Source organism: Saccostrea cucullata, unplaced genomic scaffold, assembly GCF_032062105.1.
Source record: "Saccostrea cucullata isolate Sc308-1 unplaced genomic scaffold, CSIRO_AGI_Scuc_v1 ctg1606, whole genome shotgun sequence".
NCBI lineage: Eukaryota > Metazoa > Mollusca > Bivalvia > Ostreida > Ostreidae > Saccostrea > Saccostrea cuccullata.
In genome coordinates this window covers 1-8,626 of record NW_026939592.1, presented here as the reverse complement: position 1 = coordinate 8,626, position 8,626 = coordinate 1, and the positions used below count along the sequence as shown (strand labels likewise).

At 32.7% G+C, this 8,626-nt stretch overlaps 2 long non-coding RNA genes across 2 annotated transcripts; one reads left to right on the top strand and one right to left on the bottom strand.

Moving 5' to 3' along the window:
* Positions 1-361: 361 nt before the first annotated feature.
* Positions 362-5,841, top strand: LOC134253419 (uncharacterized). The gene is made up of 4 exons (XR_009989125.1): positions 362-673; positions 3,445-3,536; positions 5,283-5,448; positions 5,703-5,841. It is a non-coding gene; the product is annotated as an uncharacterized LOC134253419 (long non-coding RNA).
* On the bottom strand, positions 5,394-8,307 carry LOC134253420 (uncharacterized). Its single transcript, XR_009989126.1, has 4 exons — positions 8,232-8,307; positions 6,664-6,748; positions 5,733-5,933; positions 5,394-5,515 (listed from the first exon to the last, which is right to left on the bottom strand). It is a non-coding gene; the product is annotated as an uncharacterized LOC134253420 (long non-coding RNA).
* Between the last annotated feature and the right edge of the window lie 319 nt (positions 8,308-8,626).

Here is an 8,626-nt window from a genome sequence, read left to right as displayed (position 1 = left end):
AATTGCCAAGTTGAACTATGACACTTGCCATGAATATTATATAAATGATGGTCTTATGGACAGACAGAATATATAGCATGTATAGTGAACATAAATTTATATGATTTCAAAATTAATCACATTGCACAAGTTTCTAAACAATGTATGAATAAACAGTAAATTTTATGAATTATTGATAATGTTAATATTATAGTCTGTCCCACCAAGTTACTGTAAGCACTTTTCGTATAAATATCTCAAAATATATAAATACCTTGGCTTTCAACCCAGTTCCGATCGATAGATCATTTTTTTTCCAACCTTCCGCCGTTTATCCGAACCCTCGAGGTCAACCAGTGTATACTCACGGCGGCAAATTCAAAGTCTACGGAGATTTAACATGGTAAACTCGTCCATTAGCGTCTAGATTACGGGGCCGGGAACCAGTTTTCGAAGGGAGTAGTCGTCCTTTGCAAAGTAAATTTCCAAAAAATCGTTAAAAATATAAGGAATTAATTTAAATTGCTTTTATTGATAATATAACTTTTACTTTGAATTAAAATAAATTTTAACAGCATTTAACAAATTTAATTATAAACTACGAGAAAATAGTCCGAATCTAACGAAGTACAACTTGTGGATAATGGCTGTGGGCATGATATGATGCAAGCTTGCCAGGCGCAGTGTTTAAAACGTAAGTTGTTTACATATTCTATGGTACTTTTTGCAGCTGTTGTTGTTTTCCTAACTTATATACACACAAGAAAGAAGTGTCTACAAATGCTAAGAATATAAATATATTTCAAAATGCGTGATATTGCTGACATTAGAACAACAGCTCTATTGTTAGTGCTCATGGTTAACCGTTCGTGTTCAGTAACGGTCTGAATGTAAGCCCATGTGTGGAATATGAAAAGGGGTGTTTCTATGATTATAAAAGAACACGAATATGGTTAAACAACTAGGTGAAATAATACCAAAAAGAATATAACAGCTAGTTTACTTACTATACTTAGTAACTAAAGTTTTAAAATTTTATTCCTACTTTCATTTTCAATTTATAACATTCCATGTATACATTTTTATTTTTTCATTTATGTGTAGTATCAACACCCTGGGGACATCAAAACAGTTTTCAATAGATGACACATTTTGGAATTATTTTTCAAAACTTTTTATAATATTAAAATGTGCATGTAATTTTTCATCAAGCCTTTGGATTGAGTTCTATAATGGTCATTTATGTACATGCATGCATATTGATGAACTAATTAGCAGAGCCAGGCATAAGGTAGATGAATATGCACGTACTGTTTCAGAAAATAATGATTTGTCTTGACCTTGCAGTTTAAATGAGAAAGTAATTATATATGTAGTATTCATGAAAGGAAAACAGAAAAACTAAATAGAAGAACATGTCTGAATAGTTTGATCAGCACAAGAAGTTAAGATAGGCTGAATTATTTCATCAGAGTACAGACTTTGAAATAAAATTGATATACATGTAACATCAAAGGGAATCTTCCATTACCCGGTAATACTAGCTGTCATGCACATATTCAGAGTTCAAATTCTCAGTCTGGTCATCTCGAAAAAAAAATTGATTGCCCTGTCCCAACCAACTGGCTAAAATGACTCAAAACTTTTTTTTATCTCCAGGAAACAATTAACTTTTTTTGTATTCTGGAGACACATTATTAATTTATAATTACTGGTAATTTTTCTGAGAATAATTTTCTCATCTACCTATATACCAACCTAATCCTGAGTTGGGAGAGGGCAGGCCTCAACAGCATTGTTTTTTTCTGTAAAGTCCTATACTGCTCAAATGTGAACTTAATTTGAAAATTTCTGTTTCCTTAATTCCAAGATTTTCATTTAAAGTACTTGTTTTTAAAAACCGTAGAGCATAATTAAAATATTTTTGTTTGATGTACCCTGACACACATTTTTCAAGGTGGGTAGGTACGTATCTTTTTTGGCTTAATAATCATGATAATATTGATCAAATTGATATCAAAGTGTCATTAAAAAATTCCAGACTCGACAGAAATTTATTAATATTTTCAATACACACTGGATATCTAGACAGATGAAATATATATTGTTAAAAAATTATTAATCTAAAAGCATCCAATAGAAATCACATACCACAATTTTAAAAGGAAACAGTATCTATTTCTAATAAATAAAACAATTTTTTTTTTAAATCAAAAATTCAAAGTGCTGAAAAAATGATTGGGTTGGGGTATTTTTGATGGGTCAGTCTGAGTACATCAAAGAAATTTGTTTATATTGTTGCCCTTATTTGCTAGTACTGTATTTGGTTGACTTGAACTTTGACCTACTTTACAAAGATACCCCAGAAACTTTAAATTAAGTAAAGACTTTTTTAAATATTGAGTGATGTATGTTGATAATTAACATTAATTTTATACATGTTTATGAGCTCATAAAACTGTTCTTTTAAACTATATGATATTCAGTAAACCACAAAAACTGATATCTTAATATTATGAAAATACATTGGGATGGAATCTCACAAAGTGGATCGTGCAATGTGACAGTTGCTTTGAAACATGTAACACATGTAAAATGATAAATAATTATTTATGATGATTTCAACTTAATTATTCAGTTGAGGGTTGCATTCTGTATATGCTAGTAGCATAAAAATAGCTGACCACTCTTAGATTTTATAGATACATCTTTAAAGAAGCTAAAAGCAGGTGACATATGTGTTCCTTGGAACACTTTAGTTTGTAATGATATTGATGTCCTGTGGTGGCAGAGGATAGTTTTTTTTGCAATCAAAACGTTTGAATGACGGTTTATTTAATATTGAGCTGCTTTAAAAATGTGCATTGAAAAATTTTAAATTCCTTCTACATGTAATAATAGTATGATGTAGTCCCTTGAGGAATTTGAAGCTTTTAGGAATAAAACATGTACAACTTACACAATGAGCCCTAAAGATGGCACAGGGACAATCTCAAAATTTCATGTGAATCAAGCCTAATTTCACTATTTCGCCGCAGCCGCATCTGCTTCCAGGCCCGTGCGCCTGACCTAAGCTACCACACAAATTGCAGAATAACATTTGTACATACCAATGAACAGCAAGAGATAATGGCTCAACCACCTCGTTTTCAAGCTACAATTCATCCTGTGAACCCACCCCGCTTTTCTGGTGAAATACCGGTAGAGCGAGTTTTGAGCTTAGTTTCGTATTTCTAGTCCATATCCCATATACAGTAGTAGTGACACTAAAGTGTCATATTTCAATAAAATATACAAGGCCACCAATTCCCTCCAAATGCACCCATAAAATCTTCTAGCTATAAAATTACCTATAATATGCATTCAAACCTCAGGTTTCTCTATTTTTTCTATTTTTTGACCGGTACTTTATTCGAAACTATCCTCTGCCACCTGTACTCTTTTATACACTTTCTCTTCTTTCAGCAATGTTAAGCTTGATTTAGCCACTGCAGTATAAGGAGAGAAGCAGACCAGAAACCCTGACTGAAGTAAAGATGATTTGCATAACAAAGGCAGTAAGTTTACCATATAATATTCAAGATCTTCAAAATATCCCGTCTCTTTTAAATACATGTATTGAGAATGATTTGTTGAAGCTCAGCACCTGTCAGATGTGAATACATGTTACATTTTTCCCTCATCATTTGTAATCTTCTTCCAAAGAACCACTGGCCAGAAAAGTTGAAACTTATGCAGAAGCATCCTGGGGTAGTGTAGATTCTAAATTATTAGCTCACCTGAGCTGAAAGCTCAAGTGAGCTTTTCTGATCACATTTTGTCCGGCGTGTCTCTGTCCGTCTGTCTGTAAACTTTTCATGTTTTAGACTTCTTCTCAAGAACCGCTGGGCCAATTTCAACCAAACTTGCCACAAAGTATCATTGGGTGAAGGGGATTCAGGTTTGTTCAAATGAAGGGCCACACCTTTATTCAAGGGGAGATAATTGGGAATTAATGAAAATTTGGTGGCATATTTAAAAAAACTTCTTCTCAAGAACCACTGTGCCAGGAAATATGAAACTTATGGGGAAACATCCTCAGGTAGTGTAGATTCAAGTTTGTTCAAATCATGACCCCCGGGGGTAAGGCAGGGCCAAAATGGCCAACCAAAATTTTACATAGAAATATATAGGAAAATAAATCTTTTAAAATCTTCTCAAGAATGACATTAGGCCATAATTCATCATATTTATATGAAAGCATGCTCAGGTAGTGTAGATTCAAGTTTGTTCAAATCATGACCCCCGGGGGTAGGGCGGGGCCAAAATGGCCAACCAAAGTTACATAGAAATATATAGGAATATTTTATAAAAATCTTCTTCTCAAGAATGACAAAGCCATAATTCATTATATTTATATGGAAGCATGCTCAGGTAGTATAGACTCAAGTTTGTTAAAATCATGAACCCGGGGGGTAGGGCGGGGCCAAAATGGCCGACTAAAGTTTAACATAGAAATACATAGTAAAATTCTTTAAAAATCTTCTTCTCAAGAATGACAAAGCCATGATTCATCATATTTATATGGAAGCATGCTCAAGTAGTGTAGATTCAAATTTTATTAAATCATGACCCCCAGGGGTAGGGCGGGGCCAAAATGGCCGACCAAAGTTTTTAAAGACATATATAGGAAAATTCTTTAAAAATCATTTTCTAAAAAATAGCAAATCCAATATTGGTCATGGGACTGCTTTTGGATTTAAACTTTACATTTAAAAGCCATTTTCTACTTTTTCCTACCCTTAGTGCTCAGGTGAGCGATGTGGCCCATGGGCCTCTTGTTTAAATTATGACCCTTGGGTAGGGTGGGACTACAATAGGGAACCCAACTTTTACATTGAAATATACAAGAAAAATCTATAAAAATCTTCTTTGGCATTACCAGTACTAGGCAAGCAAAACTGAAACTTATGCAAAATCATTGTGGGATAGTGTAGATTTTAAATTGTTCAAATTATGACCCCAGGGGTTAGGTTGGGTCACAAAAGGTATAACAAGGGGGAAATCTGGTAAAGAACTGCATCGTCAAAGCTATTCAGGTAACTATAAGTGATGTGGCTCATGAGCCTCTTGTTATATAAGTTGTGATATTTTACAGAAAATTTGAGAAAATGTTAACTGCAAATCTGTGTCTAAGCACCTGTAATACTGCACTATCTCACCATTTGAAAGAATAAACAAACATTGATAAAAAAATGTAATTATAACTGAAGCATAGAATATTTTATTATACTTTTATTGCTTACAAAATTATGTTTTTATAGGATGAATAAATCACAAGAGTCCAAAGTTTTGATGACCATGCAGAGTCGAGATATTGAAACAAAGACATGCCTGCACTGTTCACTCAATTTTTCAGAATAACGTGTCAAATTGAAATCCATCTTATGTTGGACTAAACAATCAGGACATTTTTCTGGATCACAGGTTGTAAGTGTTTACATTGTATATGAATGAGAAAGATTTTGCTCTTCCTATGTATACTTCAGATTGAAACCTGAAAATGAGAATTGACCAAGTATATGTATTTTTGATAAGTAAACAATTCATATTAATATGATGAGCACAATCTGAATTTTTATTGGATCTTAATATTTCACTCTGCACAAATTTAAAAAAAGTTTTTTTTATGCACTGAAATCTTTATGACGATTTAAAATGTTTTATCATTAATTTTTTTTCAGGCACAAAGTATTGACAAAATCAAAGATTACCTGGTAGTCTGCAAATGGAGTGATCATTGGATGAGGCAGACAACACCATTTTCCTCGGAAATTTTAGAATAGAGGCAATCTCCATCTTCATAGATGACTGATGTCGACATTTTCTCACGTCTGTTTCATGTCTTTTCTACAGCATGGACTCCAGCATCAGTGGGCACTTGACAATTATTCTTCTTATTTTGTTCCAATATCCTTAAATATAGGACAAACAATTCATTTATCTTTTAAAATATTGTTAAATTTTACTTAATAAAACGATGAAAACAGTGCAAACAAACTGGTTTATCCTATAATCTAAAGCTGTTTTATGGTTCAAGCATTTATAATTTTACAAGACTTATTAAAAATCTGTTAAGGTACTTGGATTCTCATCCAAGAAGGATAACTCTTTAATTTATAATTTAAATCAGAATTTCAAAATGAATCTTGAAAAATTAAATCTCTTCATGCAACAGTTTTTATTTTATCATGATAATGTTTTTAACTTCTCAATGTCCTTTAAGGTTGTTTGAAGTTCTCAGAAAGGTCTTGTAGAAAGTCGAAATGTTGACCTTATATAGTAAAACTCTGTTAAAGAAAAGTCAATGGGACTTATGAAAATACTTTGCTATAACCATAATTTGTTTTATCCGTTTAAGGAATTCATTAATTTACATAGCTGGGGATCCAAGGTTACCTCGCTATATCTGTGAATTCGCAATATCTGTGTTCATATCTAGACAAATTTTTGAAATAAACTCTCTTACTTAAATATGAATTTTACTCTTAATTCACACAAATAAACAGAAATAATGATTTGACATTTGAGGGCGAGACAGCACCATGACAATGGGCCGAGACAGAGATGTCTCAGCCCCGAGAAAGAGACAGCTGTACTCAGGCCCCCAAAAATTATAGTCTTGTTTCCTGTTACCCAACCTACCTTAATTTTTCGCACCTGACCCTACAGTTTTTTAGGTTTGGAAAAAATCTGGAATTTCTGTAATTTCATGTTCCATGTTCTAAAACTGAAAAAAAAAATAATGTATATTCAAGTGGTATTTTACGAAAGACGAATAGGGCCACATAAAAAATATTTTTATCTCGTAATTACGAGATCTTTTCTCGTAATAACGAGATAATTAACTCGTAATAACGAGATCTTTTCTTGTTATAACGAGATCTTTTCTCGTAATTACGAGATAAAAATATTTTTTTATGTGGCCCTATTCGTCTTTCGTAGTATTTTATGATACTACCGAGTATATGTTTTAAATATGGACTTTCATAACATACTACTTGAGTCATGCATCAAAAGACAAAATTTAATTTGTAATGAAAATATTGGTCTATGACATGTTTAATTTGGTTTTGTATTAGTTCATATCGAAAATAAAAAGAAATTAAAAAATAAAATAATTTTCCTGCCTACCTACCCAATTTTTTTCAGGCTGGTAGCAGGAAACAAGATAATTATTTTTTTGGCCTTACAAGGCACTGTCTCACCTAGTCCAAAACATCTGTATCAGAGCTGATACACTACTAGGTATATGATATAGGCATATATGCATGTTTGCATACTAGGGAACTGTCAATGAATAAACTTACTTTGAAAATTTACAAATACAAAAGGAAAAAAAAATTGCTGGGACTCAAAAATCAAACTCAAGAAACCTGCATTATTTCATACCTTCAATATATATGTATCTGCAGGTACTTATGTCTTAATATGTATAATGTACATGTTTGTGCTTTTCTATCTTGTAGTTGCACCAGGCAGCTATTCAGATTCCTGCAATGAAAATTTTTGTTCTGAAAACTCATAAAAATTAAAAGGCTTTCTGTTAAATTGTTTTATTGAAATAGAGAAAGGAAAAAAATTATAATATATTTTAAAAAATCATAATCCTTCACACTTGCGTTATGTATTTTAATTTTATGTGTATAGGAATATTTTAAATTTTGGTATAATTCTGTTATATTTAAGGTAAACAAAAATGTATATCCTGGGTCTGAATTTACCTAACACCGATACATTACAGGAAGGTTTGGAAGGGCAAGGTCAAAATTCATTGGTGACGTAGTTTAATTGATGCAGACAACAAACGTTGTTTTGCACCGAGATTAAAAATAAAATATCAACGAAGGATTTATGTGTTCAAAGAGTTGGAAGTATAACAAAGTCAAGAAATACTGTGGCATGTGCATGTGAGGACATCACTTGTTCACATACTGTGACATAGAAACGATAATATGACTTATTTTGACCGTGTGTTACAGTTTTTTAACAAACGTAAAGGAGTTGGATTTATAAGGAAAGCTAAGGTGAAACGTTAAGGTAAGGCAGCAATTATAATTTTTAAAAATCTTAATCCTAGATATATTACTTTGATTGATCTCTAATGTTACGTGTTGGCTGATAAATTATAAAACTAATTTTACTTGAGCTAAATTTGCAGTAGCTTAGCCTCGATTATTCTATCGAAATGTTATGTATGAATTGAGTCATACCTCTTTGCCTTTATGCAGTGACTAACCCTTTTATGAATCTTTGGTCCCTTGGGTCTCAGTCTGGGTATGAAAGTTTGTTGAAGAAGTAATATTTCTTGTAGGCCTAGTATAAATATATACTTGGAAGTCTCGGGCGTTATAGGTTTTTCGGACGTCGATAACCATAGAGCACTCCCGAACGTGTGTGACGTCATTTCCTTACTGACGACGACGTACGGAAAATTACGAACAATGGATGATCCCCTTCCGAAGTGGTGGCCATTTTGACAACGTTAAATCTCCGTAGACTTTGAATTTGCCGCCGTGTGTATATACACTGGTTGACCTCGAGGGTTCGGATAAACGGCGGAAGGTTGGAAAAAAAATGATCTATCGATCGGAACTGGGTTGAAAGC